The following is a 19,459-nucleotide window of genomic DNA, read 5'->3' on the forward strand; positions in this document are numbered from 1 at the left end:
AGAAACGAGGCGACAGTTCCCTAAAGAGAAGCTCTCAAGCAAGAAACGGCATAAACACGAGCCGCGCACAGCTCAAAACCCTTAAAAAGTAACAACGTTGCAAAATTTAAGGTCCTCTCTTTCTAATTTCAGAAGGTTAGTTTCCGTTTCCAAATAATGTATGTTGAAGTATTCGAATATAATTTACAGTAGAAAATAATTATTAGTGTCACTGCAGCAGATAAGCGTACACATTATACACACAACGTAGTTTCACTACCTCCTGGGACTTCAGTATTTAGCTACAGTCGCAGGCTCGAATCCTGCCTCGGGCATGGATGTGTGTGATGTCCTTAGGTTAGTTAGGTTTCAGTAGTTCTCAGTTCTAGGGGACTGATGACCTCAGAAGTTAATTCCCATAGTGCTCAGAGCCATTTGAACCATTTGATCAAAAATACAGATTTTCCGTCGCTGCTGAGAGTGACAACCTTCACCTAACAATGTTTGGAACTACCCCGTAGATTAGAGTGATAATACTAGTCATTCTTTTTGGGACACTTTTCCCCTCAGTACCTGACTAGTACACGACAGAAAATCGCTAAGTCCAGTATGAAGTACCCTCCACAATGCTCTGTACAATGTCTAAGTGAGTATATCTGTAGATGTAGGTTTATCTTTAGTAATAACTAGGCTATCTTGATGGACGAAAAACTCTTTTGCTAATTCGCCACTCAGACTACCGACTGTTACGTTGTCGATAACAGATCTGGTTGAAATCAGAGTCTCCTTACGAGAACTGGTACATATAGACGAAGCATGGGCTTAGAAAATGACGATCATGTGAAACCCAGATCGCGCTACTCGTCCACGAGACTCAGAGGGCCATAGACACGGGTTCCCAGGTAGATGCCGTGTTTCTTGACTTCCGCAAGGCGTTTGATACAGTTCCCCACAGTCGTTTAATGAACAATGTAAAAGCATATGGAATATCAGACCAATTGTGTGATTGGACTGAAGAGTTGCTAGACCACAGTCATTCTCAATGTAGAGAAGTGATATCAGGTGTGCCGCAGGGGAGTGTCGAAGGACCGTTGATATTCACAATATATATATAAATGAACTTGTGGATAACATCGGAAGTTCACCGATGCTATTTGCGGATGATGATGTAGTATATCGAGAGGTTGTAACTATAGAAAATTGTACTGAAATGCGGAGGATCTGCAACGAATTGACGCATGGTGCAGGGAATATCAACTGATCTCAATGTAGACAAGTGTAATGTGCTGCGAATACATAGAAAGAAAGATCCTTTCTCATTCAGCTACAATATAGCAGGTCAGAAACTGGAAGCAGTTAATTCAAATGGATCAAATGGCTCTGAGCACTATGGGACTTAACATCTATGGTCATCAGTCCCCTAGAACTTAGAACGACTTAAACTTAACTAACCTAAGGACATCACACAATACCCAGTCATCACGAAACAGTTAATTCTATAAATAATCTGGGAGTAGGCATAGGAGTGATTTAAAATGGAATGACCCTATAAAATTAATCGTCGGTAAAGCAGATGCCAGACTGAGATTCATTGGAAGAATCCTAAGGAAATGCAATCCGAAAACAAAGGAAGCAGGTTACAGGACACTTTTTCGCCCAGTGCTTAAATACTGCTCACCGGTGTGGGATCCATACCAGATAGTGGTGATAGAAGAGATAGAGAAGATCCAACGAAGAGCAGCGCGCTTCGTTAAAGGGTCATTTAGTAATCGCGAAAGCGTTACGGAGATGATAGATAAACTCCGGTGGAAGACTCTGCAAGAGAGATGCCAGTAGCTAGTTACGAGCTTTTGTTGAAGTTTCGAGAACATACCTTCACCGAGGAGTCAAGCAGTATATTGCTCCCTCCAATGTACGTCTCGCGAAGAGACCACGAGGATAAAATCGGAGAGATTAGAGCCCACACAGAGGCAAACCGACAATCTTTCTTTCCACGAACAATACGAGACTGGAATAGATGGGAGAACCGATAGAGGTACTCATAGTACCCTCCGCCACACACCGTGAGGTGGCTTGCGGAGTATGGATGTAGATGTAGATATGGCTACATGTAACTGTCAGGTAATTAATTCTTATTGCTGTTGCTTCAATTACTACTAAGCAATTGTCAGAAAATGTGTATAGAAACGAAGCAAGCACCATGTGAAGCCTTATAAATGGCGTTTTTAAAAATCCAAAATTTGTTTTTCGACACAGCGTAGTATCGTGAGAATCGACTATTATTTCTCCACAGCTATTGCGAGCAGCCATCTTAAGACGCCCACTTCTCGTCGATGGCTTGGAACAACAACGCATCCTTTTCTCCCTAGCGATCTACTTTGTCTTCATTTGTCACTCTTGACTGCCCTCTGAGAAATACGTTGCAGCCGTGATCTCATCTTCGCTATTACTGTCACTTTACCGTCCTATTGTGATGAACGACCGGCGAGCGCTAAAAAAGATCTACGATTATTCATAGCGATACAAAAGGCAGTTATAGGCGACCCAGTTAGGTCTAACGGAAGGCGTTGGACATGGGTTACGAGTTGCGCAGCGATGCAGCCCTTGTTCGCTGCCCTGATTGCGACGTTATAGCCGCCATGGGACGCATTAAACGTTACAGGGTGAACTACTGCTGGTGGTACCAGTTGCGTGTGTGTGTGTCAGTTAATGTACACAGTACATGTACACAACGGTGCATTGACGAGATTGTGGACGAGAAAACTATGGTCTACATTGCTTCGAAGATAAGACTGTAAAATACATTAATTCCGAAGTCGTGCATTAAGTGAACAAGGTAATTTCCCACGCCTCTGTTAGCACATATAAATAAATTTGGTTTAACTGCTGCTGTTTGAGAATAGCTTTCAACCGATGACGTGAAGAAATGTTTTATTTTAAACGAATTCATTTAAAGAAGTAGTTACGACAATTGTTCACATGTGGGGATGAAATTCGTTCTTGGTTAGCACTTGCTAATGGCGGATGTGGAAGAAATTGGCAGCAACTTAATCTTCTGAGTTAGCCTTTCTTAAACAATAACCTCACGCATATTAGTGTAGCATTCCTGTATCTTCTTCTTTAATTCCGACGTGTGTTCAATTTACCTTAACCCAAAAAAGGAATTATCATTTTCTCGTTTAATTTCAAAAATTCAAGTAAGTCAATTTCACATTTATGCAAGCGGTCATTTTGAAAAATACTTCTTTGGATATAATGGCGTGCCATACGTATAACGAAACAAAATCTCTGCATCATTCAGTTTTATATCGATCGACCTGTAATAACGCTACTTAAGGCAAAGAAACTGCAATCGTTATGAATATTTATATTATATACACATCAGCTTTTAATGCAACTGTATCTGACAACAACTACAAATGCCGTGAAATAAAATGGATTTTACACGATACACATAAACGGGCTTCACAACGATTCTTACAAATCAGTAAATAGAAACAAGTATTTTCTGAATTTTATCACAAATCATGCATTAAATGTGATTAGTTTATATACTTCATGATTCAGTTGCTCCTACGAATATTGTTTTATGCAACTAGCAATTTTATACCTGGCCTTCAAAAACAGCGCGCAAGATTTTCATATTCTCTCGTTCGCTGTGCGCAAACTATTAGTGCTACATAAAAAATAATTTTAAATTTTGTACTGGGAAGCGTATTTACTGGAGGCCGTATTTTTCGAGTTCTTCAAGAAATACGTAGAAAAGTGACCTTCAAACACATCACCACTCCTACCCTCAGCCCCCGCTGGACAGGATTTCTAGAATGTTGTTCGTGACACATCCTTCTACCTCCGTACAAAAATTTACGAATGAACGAATTATTCCTCACATTCGACCTTGTTTGATCTTCACTGTCTGGCCTTATTATGCCAGGGGCGTAGTCGGACACCTACAAATTGTAAAATTGACGCTCGTATAAATTTTACCCAAAAATTTTGTGAATGTTAACAACACAAAACAAACAATAACATCATAGTATTCTACAGGCCCTCTCACTACGAAATGACTGTGCTTGTAAGGATCTGTATCAAATTTAAAATTTATTTAGTTTTAGCGTCACGCTTAGAAAAGTCGTTTTTTTTTCATTACCGTCATGGGCACGTACAGAGGGGGGGGGGGGAACTATGGGGGCTATAGCTCCCCCCCTCTCCCCCCAATGGAGTATCATATTACACTGGATAAAATGACTTCAGAAATCAGCGAATATATCACTCCAACAGATTTAATAACTTTTTTTTTATAATTATGTAGCAATGTAGGTTGCAATGTATTTCAAACACATTTTAACAAAAGAATAAGAGCTTACTATCTAAACCAATAAGTGTCATTTAACTTAAAATGGGCGTCTTATTATTTATTAATATACATTTCTTTACGCTGAACTCCAAAACAGTTACCAAAAAGTACTTTAAGCAAAACCAAATTTTACCAATTTGTCTGTGGAGTACCCCAACTCTCCTTTTGTTAAGCGATATTCCGTTCACCAAAACCCCTTCCTTCATCCCACCCCACCATTAGCACCCCGATCGATCGACTTCTAGAATTGGCCCTGACCAAAAACGTCGAAAATCAAGGACAGGTAAACAGGTAGTGACAATTCTTTGTACAGCAGTAGGAAGGAGTGTCACGAAGAACATAGTACAAATCTTGAATGTTGAGGGATGGGTGTAGGCGTGGAAGTTCGTTTGGTAGTCAGTTTAGTGCTTTTTTCTTTAATTACTCGGAAACCGTTGCCTCCAGTAGAAACGTATCCCAGCACAAAAATTAACCACATTATATTTCCTACAAAATCGTCTGATTCATTGTTTTTGTAGGGCTCATAGTTTGTGCGTAGCGAGGGAGAAGATACGAAAATCTTGCGAGGTTGCGTTACTTTTGAAGGCCAGATGTAACATTGCGGGTTGCATGAAAGAACACTGGTAGGGCAGATAAATTACCATGTCCTTTTTTTTAATTTCGACAAATCTGGTATTTTCGTGTACCTTCAATGTTTAGCAGCTTTGTGTGCGGGTTTGTCAGATTTTAAAATAAACAGGTGATCCCATTTTATGCGTCTTGTCATCCCAGTCTGCGAAAATGACTATTTATGCCACGGGATGTTTTATTTAGCGGAAAAATTCTTGAGATGAAATTATTTTAACTTCAGAGATGCTTATATATTCAGTAAAATCAAACTAGGAAATGATGCGTTGTAGTATGTTCTGTTGAAAAATGTGGGAGGGTTGCTCTTTTGTCATCCGTTCTAAATAAATTTTCTCTTGCTGAGAGCTGAGAAAAAGCGATCTATGTTTTACTGAGGAAAAAAACGTTCAAAAATAAAGGGTCGGATAAATTTATTTTTATTGTAGACAACCGGTTTCAACAGCTGAAACTGTTATTTTCTGGTGTCGAAAAAAATTTTGTTTTGGAAAGAAACTTTCAATATCCCAGATCTCATCAGTTAATCTTTATTGGTGACAATCAGTTTCGGTTTTTTGAAGACCATATGATGACAGTTATAACTGGCGAAACCAGTAGGCAACAATAGATGGTAATTTATCCACTCCTTGCTGTTGAAATTTTTTTCCTCGTGATTTTTACATGTAACTGGACATATTGTACGTGTAAACGTTTAGAAATCAAAAAAATAAAAAAATTCAAAATACGATCGTTTACAGAGACAAAAAAAAATGGTTCGAATGGCTCTGAGCACTATGGGACTCAACTACTGAGGTCAGTCCCCTAGAACTTAGAACTACTTAAACCTAACTAACCTAAGGACAACACACACGTCCATGCCCGAGGCAGGATTCGAACCTGCGACCGTAGCAGTCGCGCAGTTCCGGACTGAGCGCCTAGAACCGCAAGACCACCGCGGCCGGCTTACAGAGACATTGTTACTTTTTTTAAGATGTGGCCCACCGATTCTGCAGTGGGCAGATGACATATGAAAAAGCTTAAGTTTATCTGAAACGAAGGAAAACATTGCAGCAGAAGTCGTAGCACGATATGCTGGTCATTTTTCTCACGACTTCCTTTTGTCTGTTATCACTCTTCAACAGATCTCTCTTCTTAGTGGTGGTGTCATTTTAAATTAAAATACGTAGGCGATAAGAAAATCATTAGTTACGTTCTAGTATTTGTTCTTGTTGACAGAATTTTGTCAGTCATTGGTTTCTTCCAGTCGCACTCCGTGGCCATCAAGTGGAACTTGTAGTGTGGCCAATTAATGGTTATCGTTGCGCGCATCACAAAAATTTGTGCCAGGGGCTAACATGGGAAACATTGTACGGTGTCCACTACAGCGTAAAGTGACACCCAAGCGAGACAGGACTCTTGAGAACGACGCGATGCGAGAGAGAGAGAGAGAGAGAGAGAGAGAGAGCACCCAATCAGCCTGCGCCAATATTGACCAATAGCGCCTCTCGCCAGCGTGCCACGGATCCTCCCGCCAGAATGACCTTTTCGCTAGAGCACCCTCCTCTGAGAGCCATCGCCGCACCACCATCGACATCGGCCCTCAGCCAGCGTGCGCGCTCTCTCCACCATCAGCTGCCACGGACACTGAGCTACGTAGCTGTATACTGCGACACTGGAGCCACTGATACCTGTTGCTGGACTGTTTTTCAAGTGCATCCTCCATTACCATTACAGCGTTCCTCTCAGTTGAGTACTTTATCAGACTGTCGTTCAGTAAGTAACTCTTGTTCGCGTGGAAGCAAGATGGGAGTAACTCTGCTGGCCATTTAAATTACAACACCCGGGAAGATAGCAGTAGACGAAAATTTGCTTTCTGTATTTAAGCAGTATGGTAGAAAGAATGTATGATTAAAGAATGCATGATTAAATTCTTATTAGTTGATTTGGAGGTATACAGGGTGTGTCGGACCTGTTCTTTCAAATTAACGCAGGGGGTAGATGACATCAAAACAAATATATTTAGTTGAGGTACATGCGGCTTCTGACAGAAAATTCTAGTTCTAGGGGCGATTTACACAGAGGGTATTTGAGCAAGCTAATTACAGCAGTAACCCTGAATGTACGAAATATATTGTCGGATCACTGTCTTGTCCGTTCGAAGATTTTTGCCATTTTCGCAACGGTACCAGCAGCGACCGCAGTCCTAGCGATGACGTCTTATTCTGTTTCCACTACGGTTTCGTACACCAGCTGCTTCATCCTCCCCCAAAGGAAAAACTCCATATACGTGCAGTCAGATTGACCTAGGTATCCAGACGACAGGGCCACTTTAGCCGATCCATCGATTCTCGAAGACGGTTCTGAGATGATTCCTCACATCAAAGCTGAAATGGGCTGACACCCTATCATGATGGAAGTGCATCGTTTGTGTAACACACAGAGGTACATCCAACGAGTACAGCAGCCATCCGCAGACAGAGTATGTAAGGCCACAGCTATTTACACGGCTGCAGAGTTTTGCAGTAAGTTTTATTCCGTTAGGTCATGCTGTGTTGGAGGCTGGCAATGAAGCCTCCATCCCCGGCCGTTGTGTGGTCAGCTGCTGGCGTCATAATGACATCTGTCACGGTGTGCTGACGTGAGAACTGCTCTGTCTGGAGCGTACTAAGATCACTTATTCATCTCATCTAAGAAACTAAAATAACTACGATAAATGTGATCTGTTTGTTTTCAGATTTGGTATAGAAACTTTTATAATTTAGAAGAACAGTGTGTAAAATTTTCATGCGTTTAACTTTAAAAGTTTTGAAAATATAAAAAACTTATTAAAAAGTATTTAACCGACACTTAGTAAAGTAAATTCAGATAGGAATTACGGCAGTTTAAGTTTCTTCGTTATTTGAAAACAATAACAGCACTCTCAGAGCACATAAGTTATTCTTAAAGAATTTTAATTCTAGACTTTCAATAATTTTGCTTTCGTAAGGAAAAATAATAGTTTAAAAGTTGATATTTATGTTTTGTGTTAGAGTGGGAGTAGATGAGACTGAATGTGGTTGTGTATGTGGGGAAATACTTCAAATTTCAATTTTACAATGTATTACACCATCCGCAATTAGCAAGTGTTACGTAACAATGATGTCCAGAAAACGGTGAATCCCCCTAACTGCTGGATGACGTATGTCTAGGAGCGTTTACTTTTGTAATAAGGGAGCCAGAAAGATAGTAAGAGGATACTTAGCTCTAAGGTATATTTCAAGCATATTTTTCTTTTGATTTTCGTTTGGTTTGGTTTTGTGGAACATTTTGTGAAATTTTCATTATGAAATGACGTAGATGCCTCTGCGAATATTGATTGGAGTAAAGCGGTTTGCGCGCGAGATTGATCATGAAAGGTTAATCTGATTGGATGATCATTTTGATCAACCAATGAGAGAAAAGTCTTTCCCGCGAAATTGAATGAGTTATACGCCCTGTGGCATTCAGTCAGTGGTAGAGTCGCTGTCGGATGAGAAGGTGATGTTAAATGTGTCCGAAAAAATTATCTGTAAGATGAAGAAATGACGGTTAAATCGCGTTCGGTTTATATCGCCGTGGTAGCAGGTGCAATTACGGACATTTAGGTGAAGTGCTGAGAGGTTTTGGAATGTTGGTTGCAGAATAAACCACGTTGGGAAACTATCGGCCTTTGTGAATATTCGGCGTGGCGTGTCCCGTATGCATGAACAGAACGTTTTGGCGAGCATCTTCTTTCGAAGAATCCACTGAAAAGGACCGAATGCGAACTCGTTTTGTAACAGTGTACTGCCTGTGTGAATCTCGCAATATTTCGGGTTGGACTTAGCACATTTCTGGCTGTCTTACGTGTGATATAAGCTGCACGAACTAGTAGTAGATGTACTACCAACGTAAATGTGTTCTTGAGGACACTATAAATGAAAAGGACTGCAATAAAACGTCAGTATCTACAAACAAACATTTTCAATTATGGGAGGAAGCACACAATTGGCCCGTTGTTAATAGAGATTTATAGGTTTATCTTATTACTTGAGTTACGTGGACTTTGTCATCGTAAGTATGGATGGTGGTTTTCTTCAACGCTGCTATTCTCATCGTCAACATAGAGCCTACGAATGCAGAGCAACGGGTGGTGAATGGACGCTATACTGAGTTAGGTGGACAATAAATAAATCGCAAAGCGAGATCCGTGAACCCCGCCGCGCCGCAAGTAGTTCTAAATGCCAGTACACAGCCGGACGAAGTGGCCGTGCGGTTAAAGGCGCTGCAGTCTTTAACCGAAAGACCGCTACGGTCGCATGTTCGAATCCTGCCTCGGGCATGGATGTTTGTGATGTCCTTAGGTTAGTTAGGTTTAACTAGTTCTAAGTTCTAGGGGACTAATGACCTCAGCAGTTGAGTCCCATAGTGCTCAGAGCCATTTGAACCATTTGTCAGTACACATTCCCAGTCAGCGACACCGAGACAAAAAGGTTACGTCAGTACTACTAGAAATACGTTTCCTAACATTACAAGCTGACATCAGAGTCCATGTTTTCCTCACCAAAATATATTTGTTTCGATGCTCTCCACCTCCTTTATTAATCTGAACGAACACTTTGGGAACACACTGTATAGGGTGAGAAATTTAGTACACAAAACTGTCACAGCAACGACGACTCCATCCACCTATGCATTAAGTCGAACAGAGCTTCGACGACAGATTTCTGATACATCACTTGATGCTACTTCAACTATACGCCGCAACTCATCAAGTAGTGTATAGTGAACAGTGGCTTATCATCCTCTCGGCAACCAACGACCAGATGTTTTCAGTGAGTATGAGATCTGGTGAACGTGCTGACAAGCATAACAAGCAAACGACCTCCATATTGAGGTGTCTCCGGACAGCGTGGGTAACATTCGGTCTTGCGTTATCTCGTTGAAAGATAACATTACACACCTGGACAGACACGTCAGAAATTTAATATCTCCTGTTCAAATTACCGGCTTGCCGAACACGTAGTAATCGTCTTCTGTACACAGGGGCACTCCATACTCACATGGCGATGGCGAATGCTCTTTGCTAACGTTCGCTGTCCTCGGGCCACTACACAGAGAATCCTTCTCCGCAATGGTTTACGTATCTGAAAAGACGACGTCGCGCCAACCCTGGTTTCAGTGTTGACTACGGACATATCACTGCTGCCGCGCCTATCTCTTCTGCCTCGTCAGTGAAAACTGTAACAGTGATCGCCATTTGGTCCCTCTAATGTCATCACACTGTCTGTGTGAATACCTGTCTTCTTGCACACAAACCTAATTACCTGAGACTTGGTACATAATGTCCCCTGTCGGGCACTGATCGTCCGCGTCTGGAGCTGAGGTCCCGTATGGCGTTCATTATTGCCCCCATGAACCGACCGAGTCCACAATTGGGTGACAGTATTGCAATTCCGACCCATTAGAACGGCAAAATCGCAGAACTGTAGACAGGAGACGATAAACAACATTCATAAGTGACTTCTGACTGAGAAACCTAACTGTGTAATTGTTTCTTCTATACAGAATATGGATAGTACTACTCATAATTGCTTTGTACGGTTGCCGTTAAATGCCAGTTGTTTGCATAGCAAAGTATGTACTACACTTTGTGCCAAATTGACGATTATTGCTTATCATCTTCGTCTTGTTGCGATTTAATGGCCAGAAATAGAGGAAACTGTATAATTCTCTTTTAGAAAAGGTGACAGATAAAACAAGTCGGAACTACTTAGTTTTGGGTAATATTTTGCACAATTTGGGCTCAATGTATTCTGCAAATTATACGTATATACTTAAGTATAACGTACGACGTATTAATTAATTCAGCATCCCTCTAAAATAACCACTGACGGTTCTATTGTTACAGAAAAAAAGACTTTTACAATGATTGTAAACAAATTGTGAACATTTATTTGGCTGCTTTGTATTGCGTTGTTGTTTTGGATTGCCACAAAATATATATTGGCGCCAACAGAATTAGTTTGTATTATTTGCGATACATTTTTGCGTGCGACAGTTCTCATGAAAAATTTCGTGAGAACCTCTGTTATCTATTCACAGCTCCACAGTGTAGGTAAGACATGTTAGATTTCTCAGATGTTATATGTATTATACCAAAGTTGTAACACAAGCGATTCCCTGGCTAATGAAAGTGAATGCGAGTGGTACGGAAAATCACGCCTGACACTAACTTTCACATTCAGACCGAGAATTCATGAATAAACAAAAACAACATTAAAAATTAGGAAAACAGACATTTAAAAAATTATAAAATAAAGTAACTGTACTCTAAAGTACATATTTAAAAACATTATAAAGTAAAATAATTGGAACCTAAAAGAATATGTGTGATTTTCAGTATATAAACTATAACTGTTTATAACTTATGACAGTGATGTAGAGCAATTCGAGATAAACAATTTGATACTGGACACGTCTGGTCTATCAAGTCGGAAAACTACTTCAGATTGGCCGACAAAAGCGACCCCAAGCTACACTGCACGCACGTCGCGCAAGATTTTGAGTACTCTCGGGCTCATTTCGTGCAAACTATTAGCCCCAGAGAAAAGGTGAACATTGCTTTTTTGTAGGAGATATGATGTAGTTTACTTTTGCAGTGAGATATGTTTTCACTATTTCGAGTTACTCAAGTAAAACGTATGAAAGTGACCTCTAAACGCGGTCCCTTCCCCACGATCACCCCGCCTTCCCTCCTGGGTCAGGATTTTTAATATATTGTTCGTGGTACTCCCTTCTACCAATGTACGAACGGTTTTGAGTACATCAGTTGTGTCCCATATTAGATCTTGTTTGTTCTTTAGTGAGTGGCTATTACGTATAGACACTATCTTTTGTACAGTGATAGGAGGAAAGTTCCACGAACAACATGCTAAAAATTTAGGGTGCGTGTGGAGGTGCGTTTGAAAATAACTTTTGTACATTTTTCTGGAATAACTCGAAAACCGCAGCCACTAGCAAAAATATTTCCACAACTTAATAAAACTTAACGAAACTTGCTGCAAAGAAGGGCACGTTCATTTTTTTTTTCTCTAGGCCTAGTAGTTTCCGCGAAGAGACCTAGAGTAAATTCAAAATCTCTCTTGACCCTCATGCGTTGTAGTTTGGTTAGTTTTTGCAGGAGAATTTCAGGTAGTTTCCGGACTTGAAATGCCACATGTGTCCTGTATCAAACTATTCGTCTCGACTTCCTCACACTAGTTTGGTACGTTCTAAACAGTTATCGCTTACGCCTTGCATATAAACGCGGAAGTTACGTAATTTGTGTCATAAATAAACAATAAAATTAACTGATCTCATCAATGGGCCTACATAAATTACGAGGGTTGGAACTAAAATAGTGGCAACTATACATTCACAACCGATACAAAAGAGTTACAAGTTTTCACCTGTTACTGTCCTTCATAGTAGTCACCAGCGTTGTCTAGAACCCGTTGCCAGCGATGTGGAAGGCGTAGTATACCATTGGCAGAACCAGTTCTGTTGATGGTGTGAATGGAGCGGTCTACTGCCTGTCAAATTTCTGTAACAGTTCTGAAGCGAATGCCACGAAGTGGTTCCTTCATCTTCGGAATCAAATCAAAGTCACAAGGACTTAAGTCTGGGGAGTATGGTGGATGGTAGAGTACTTCCCAGTCCGATCGGTCGAACAGAGCAGCCACATCTTGCTCTGTATGCGCCCGCGCATTGTCGTGCAAAATGATTGGTGGGGTGCGCAGATAGTGTCGCCACTTCTTTCGCAAAGCTGGTCGCAGATGATGCTCCAAAAACGAGCAGTAACACTGTGCACTGACGGTCTGCCGTGGAGAAACGTAATGCGTTAGGATAACACCATCACAGTCGAAAACATAGTGACAACTTTACGTTAGACCGGTCGCTCACAAGTGACTGTGTTTCCCTCGATAGTGCGCATGCCGGTGACGTGGGACGGCGAGTCCATTTGCTTGGCGGTAAGGTCGGTATGCCAACAACGTGTGCTATCAGCGACAATAGTAGATTCCATTGCATACCGTCTCCACAGCAAAGTTGTCACTATTTAAGTTCCAACCTACGCACTTAAGTGTTGTGCATTTATGGGTCACATTGTAACCAACAGTCACATCAAATATGAAACGTCCCCTTTGAAACATTTATACATGACTGTGCTTAAACTGACACAATATTTTTTAGCGCAACGCAATCTGACTTTCAGAAATCCCTACAAAAGAATGGCCCTGAGTAACATTAACCTATGCGTTTCACAAATCGCTTACCTCACAAAGATCTTGGTTACTGGAACTACTGCAATACAGCGAGCGCCACTACTGCCAGCTAAATAAAAGATTCAGACTACGGAAGGCACTAACTACTGATAGGCATAGTTAGCAAATGGAAGATTTTGATAGAGAACAAACAATGTATTTACGTTAATAGTCATCAAAAGTCATAATATATACAGCAGTTCATGACATCCATTTTTACAAATTTGAAAACTCCGCCATTTCTCTCCCCACATCCACCACTGCTGGCGGCTCACCTCCAACTGCGCAACGCTACACGCTGTTAACATCCAGATGCCCAACACTACAATGGCAGACAACAATGCAAACTAGCCACAGACTGCACACAGCACAGCGAGTGATTTTCATACAGAGCGCTGCGTGGCGTTACCAATATAAGAACCTAAACAACTTACTTACGAATAAAAGCCATATCAAATAATTTAAATTTCACTTTGGAAAGTTATTTAGTTTTTCTAATTAAATACTGAAGCCCCAGGAGTTAGTGAAAGTACGTTGTGTGTATAAAGTCTATTGTTATCTGCTGCAATGACACAAATATTTATTTTCAACTGTAGGTGATATTCGAATACTTCAGCATACGTGATTTGGAAAGGAAACTAACCTTGTGAAATTAGAAAGAGAGGACCTTAACTTTTGCAACGTTGTTATTTTTTAACGGTTTCCAACATACGACCTGCACACATTTATTCCCTGTCTGAGAATAAACACGTAAACACGTAAGATTATAAGAGCCTCCTAATGCCCCTAACCATTCTTTTTTTTATGGTTGTGACGAAGCACTACTAACATAGTGGCTGGACTGTATTTGTAGAAGTCACGGTGTAACTTTATCTTTGTTGCTAAATTGATAAGGGCGCTGGGCTTTATGTCCTCTGTCCCCTGTGGCATGTAGGTGAAAAGTGAGGTGGGTAGTTACTGTGGGATTTAATACACGACTGAGGCATCCTGACCAAATAGTTGGTTGGTTAAACTCTTCATGTAGATTACGGATACTTGCCCAAATGGGCGCCTCAAGAATGAGTCGAAGACTTCAGATTTCCAAAATCTGGATAATTTTCAAATTAGAGGGGCTGACTGATAAAATAGCTGCAAGGACTGTTGCCATGTGAAGGTGACGTATTGACGTTCATTTGCGAGCTGTGAGTTGTGGAAACTCGATCCTCTTATACTGTATATGCAGTTTTAAAAGTAACTTAAATGTTGAATGTGACCCCAAGGTACCTGGCGTGTTTTCTCCATGGGGTTCCCTGAAGGTGAAGAATCAACCTGTCTCTCAAATCCGGGCAGCGTCGGATAAATGTCACAGATCTCGTCGTGTCTGCATTGGTAGTAATTGTATTTTCCTTGGCCTAATCTTCTACCATCGTTAGTTAACGTTTTCAGCGAGCGATAACCTCCCTAATCCCCTGCCTACAGCTCAACAAGACAGAGTCGTCCGCCTATTGGGCAAGCACCATACGGGGCAGTAGCAAAATATCGTTAAGTTAGATGACAAAGAGTTGTGCAGACAACACAGGACCTTGAATGATACCGCCTGTGAGGGGTCTGAGGCTACAGTGCTGTCCCTCGGTCTTCAGTAGTATCCGCCTACTGTACGAAAAGCTATCGATGATCTTGGGTCTTAGTCCAGGAGTAGTTAAAAGGACGCCAGTTTCAGTAGTAATTTGTCCCGCTACACTCGATCTTACGACTTTTCGACGTCCAAAATACTGCCACTGTATAACTGGACACATTAAGGTTATATGCGATAAACTTGGAGAACCGGATCAGTTGCATTTCAGTGGACAATGGAGACTAAAAGACAAATTGGTTTGGACGTATAATATGCACACGTCAAGAAATGTTTCGCATCACCTTTGTACCCAGAACTCCTGAAAATAGACGTTGACTGTGGATATTGTGTCAGAGACACAGTCCCTTTGACTGTTCAGAGATGTCACTAATACCGCCCAAAGATGCAAACAACCATGGATGAGCAGTGCCTATAGACGGAGGGGGTCCGACAGCTGATCAGTTCAAGTCATTCCACCAGGAAGGAGCTACACGGCTGGTGTTGTCTGCAGTTCAACCATGCATAGACCGTCAATACCAGGAAGGGCTCTCAACAAGGGAAGTGCCCAGGTGTCTCCAAGTGAGCCAAGGTTATGTTGTTGTGACATGGAGGAGATACAAAGAGACAGGAACTGTCGATGACATGCCTCGCTCAGGCCGCCCAAGGGCTGCTACTCCGTGAATGAGCGATACCTACGGATTATGGCTCGGAGGAATCCTGACAGCAACACCACCATGTTGAGTAATGCTGTTCGTGCAGCCACAGAACGTTGTGTTACGAGTCGCACTGTGCGCAGTAGGCTGCCTGATGCGCTACTTCACTCCCAATATCCACGGCGAGATCCATCTTTGCAACCACGACACCACGCACCGCGGTACAGATGGCTCCAATAACACGCCGGATGGACCGCTCAGGATTCGCATTAAGTTGTGTTCACCGACGAGTGTCGCATATGCCTTCAACCAGACACTCATCGGAGACGTGCTTGGAAGCAACCCGGTCAGGCTGCACACCTTAGACGACTGTCGAGCGAGTGCAGCAAGGTGGAGGTTCCCTGTCGTTTTGGGGTCGACGTACGACGCTGGTGGTCAAGCAAGGCGCCGTAACGGCTGTACGATACGTGAATGCCATCCTCCGACCGATAGTGTAACTATATCGGCAGGATATTGGCGAGGCATTCTTTTTCATGGATGAAAATTCGCGCCCCCATCGCGCACATCTTGTGAATAACTTCCTTCAGTATAACAACATCGCTCGACTCGAGTGGCCAGCATGTTCTCCAAACATGAACCCTATCGCACATGCCTGAGATACATTGAAAAGGGCTGTTTATGGATGACGTGACCCACCAACCACTATGAGGGTCGTTGTGGATTGGGACAATGTGGAACAACAGTGCCTTGATGAACTTGTGGATAGGATGCCACAACAAATACATGCATGCTTCAATGCAAGAGGACGTGATACTGTGTATTAGAGGTACCACCTCTGAAGGTCTCACTGTATGGTGGTACAACATGCATGTGCGGTTTTCATGAGCAATAAAATGGACGGAAATGATATTTACGGTGATCTCTATTCCAATTTTCTGTACAGGTTCCGGAATTCTCGGAACTGAGGTGATACAAAAGTTTCATTTTCGTGTACCCAACCTGAGGGAAGACAAATCTTATGTGAAGGTATTTTTGTCCACTGATGTACGTAGGTTGCAATTTAGTTAGTGCCAACACTGTTGTGGAGACACTATGCAATGGAATCTACTATTGTCGCTGATAGCACACGCTGTTGACATACCTACCGTACCGCCGATTAAATGGTCTCGCCCATCCCACGTCACCGGCATGCGAAAAACCGAGAGAAACACAGTAACTAGTGAGCGAGCGGTGTAACGTAACGTTGTCACCATGTTTTCAACTGTCATAGTGCTATCCTAACGCATTACGTTCCTCCACGGCAAACCGCCAATGTACAGTTTTACTGTTCGGTTTTGGAGCATTACCTGCGAGCAGCTTTGCGAAAGAAGCGGCGACACTTTTTACGCACCCCACCCATCATTTTGCACGACAATTCGCGGATGCATACAGCGCAAGCTGTGGCTGCTATGTTCGGTCGATGGGACTAGGAAGTACTGTACCATCCACCATACTCCCCGGCTTAAGTCCTTGTGACTTTGATTTGATTCCGAAGGTGAAGGAACCACTTCGTGGTGCTCGCTTCAGAACTGTTCCAGAGATTCGACATTCAGTAGACCGCTCCATTCGCACCATCAACAGAATAGGATCTGCTAACGGTATACTACGCTTTCCACATCGCTGGCAACGGGTTCTATACAACGCTGGTGACTACTTTGAAGGACAGCAAGCCGCGCGGGATAAGCCGAGCGGTCTCAGGCGCTGCAGTCACGGACTGTGCGGCTGGTCCCGGCATGGGCATGGGTGTGTGTGTTTGTCCTTAGGATAATTTAGGTTAAGTAGTGTGTAAGCTTAGGGACTGATGACCTTAGCAGTTAAGTCCCATAAGATTTCAAATACATTTGAACATTTTTTTTTAAGGACAGTAACAGGTGCAAACATGTAACTCTTTTTTATCGGTTGTTAATGATGTTAATTTAATTAAGTTCCGTCCTCGTATCTGAAGGGAAAATTTACTACCAATACGACAACGAACTGTAAAGAGAAGGTAAGGAACGCCAGCTCAGCCAGCCAGCCTTAGCACGTTCAACAACTTCTCAAAATTCCAATACTAAATGTATGGCTAATTTTTTAAATTTAATGTTCATCAGGTTATTGAATTTCTATAGTATATTACCCAAAGTATTGCTAAAACTGAAGTGGGCCAATGTGGTCGCTATAAAGCAACGCATTGGCAATGTGGTCTGCTAGCCATTCTTCTGTCTTTAAATTGAGCGACCATCTTGTCAGATTATGTAACGTAGTTGCGTAGTATATACATTTCAGTAATTCGTGGATTCAGCATAATTGATAAAAATTGATGACAAATTAGACACCGTGGTAAAAGATATTAACAAGCGGTGATTGTCAACATGTTATCGGATGATGTGGAAAAGTTAAAAACCACGTAAACAGTAACAGAAACTTAAGTATCAAATCTTATCCACCATGTTTACAAATTGTCGAGCAAACTCAGACAATGTCTGAACCTGACTGCTCAAGCTGAATAATTTAGTAAGACTTTTGACAAGTGGTTTTCTGAGAAAGAGACACCGTGGGAAAAGCTGAAAAAGAGATAAGTGCAGCGATCGAGGTCGTGAAAGCTGAAGTAGTATCAGCCCCAAGAACTGGAGGCGCAAATTTTCGCACAAATAACATTTTGTCAGATAAATTACCTGAGTGGTACAAAGAGGTTGGTACCCAGGTAACAGACCTAAAACAACATGTCGCGCAACTGAGAGACACACCGTTTGGAACAACATACCTGCCCACACACATGACAGAAACGTACGGAAATGTTCCACCCTACAAACTGTACATTTCGTACGATTTGGGACGTAACAGAACATGTAGCTATGATTCTGCAGCAGCAGCACCCACATCTAGAAGAGTCTTCTGAATCAACGGCAGTTCCAGGTGTATATACCTGAGAAGAGACTCCCACATTCAGAAATTTTCGTTTTCAGTATTAAAGGAATATTGCCTAAAACGTGGAATGAAATGCAAAAGATTCAATTCGCACCTTCATGCATGGGACTCGAACCCGTGTTGTGAGCAGCAGATACATCACAATCATGTTCTACATTTGAATAATTCGAAGACGTTTTTGAACAAATACTGGTCGCCTCGCATTCAGGTGTCTTGGAGACGAGAAGTGTTTAAATCTGACGTTTATAATGCCAAACAAGGGAGTCTTAGGAAACACTCAGAATAATATTTTGGGAAAACGCGCTATTGGGATAATGCGCAATAGCGCATAAAGGTATAAGTCGAATACTGGAAGGAAAATTGTCGATTATCATTCGAGAAGAGCTCATCCACGAAACCTAAGATAGTACTAAAAATTTTCTTCTGTCATATTTCAAGAAGATGCATTTCAATGGCAATGACGGCGAGGACACGCCACATTAAACGCTGGTTTGGTGTATTTATTGCAGCCCTTGACATCGTTTCAAGCCCTGACTTTCTAGGCAGAGTCACAGTATTTGTTGACTATTTATTTATTTGCTCTGCCCCTGTGGGAAGAGCATATTTTATTGTTGAAAATATTACTTAAGACATTTTGGTAATCAGGTGTTACTAACTTCGACAAATACAGATTTTCCAAGGAAGGAATAAAATTCTTAGGCCTTGTCGTATCATCTTCCCGTATTGTAACTGATCCGGACAAAATGTGTGCTATAGAAAACTTTCCTCCTCCTACCAACGAAAGGGATTTTATAGCCTCGCATAATTTTTCAGGAAATTTGTTCTAACCACCTGCTGAACCATAGGAACTATTAAATTTGTTGAAGAGAAATTATCCCCGGCTATATTCAGAAAAATGCTAGGAAGCTTTTCATAAAATAAAGACACGTTAATATCTTCCAGTATGATTCACCAACCGGACACGAGTCAGGACTTCTGTATTGCGCCAGACGCATCCTGCTTAGGACTCAGCGCACGTCTCATTTAA

Source organism: Schistocerca cancellata, chromosome 1, assembly GCF_023864275.1.
Source record: "Schistocerca cancellata isolate TAMUIC-IGC-003103 chromosome 1, iqSchCanc2.1, whole genome shotgun sequence".
NCBI classification, from domain to species: Eukaryota; Metazoa; Arthropoda; class Insecta; order Orthoptera; family Acrididae; genus Schistocerca; species Schistocerca cancellata.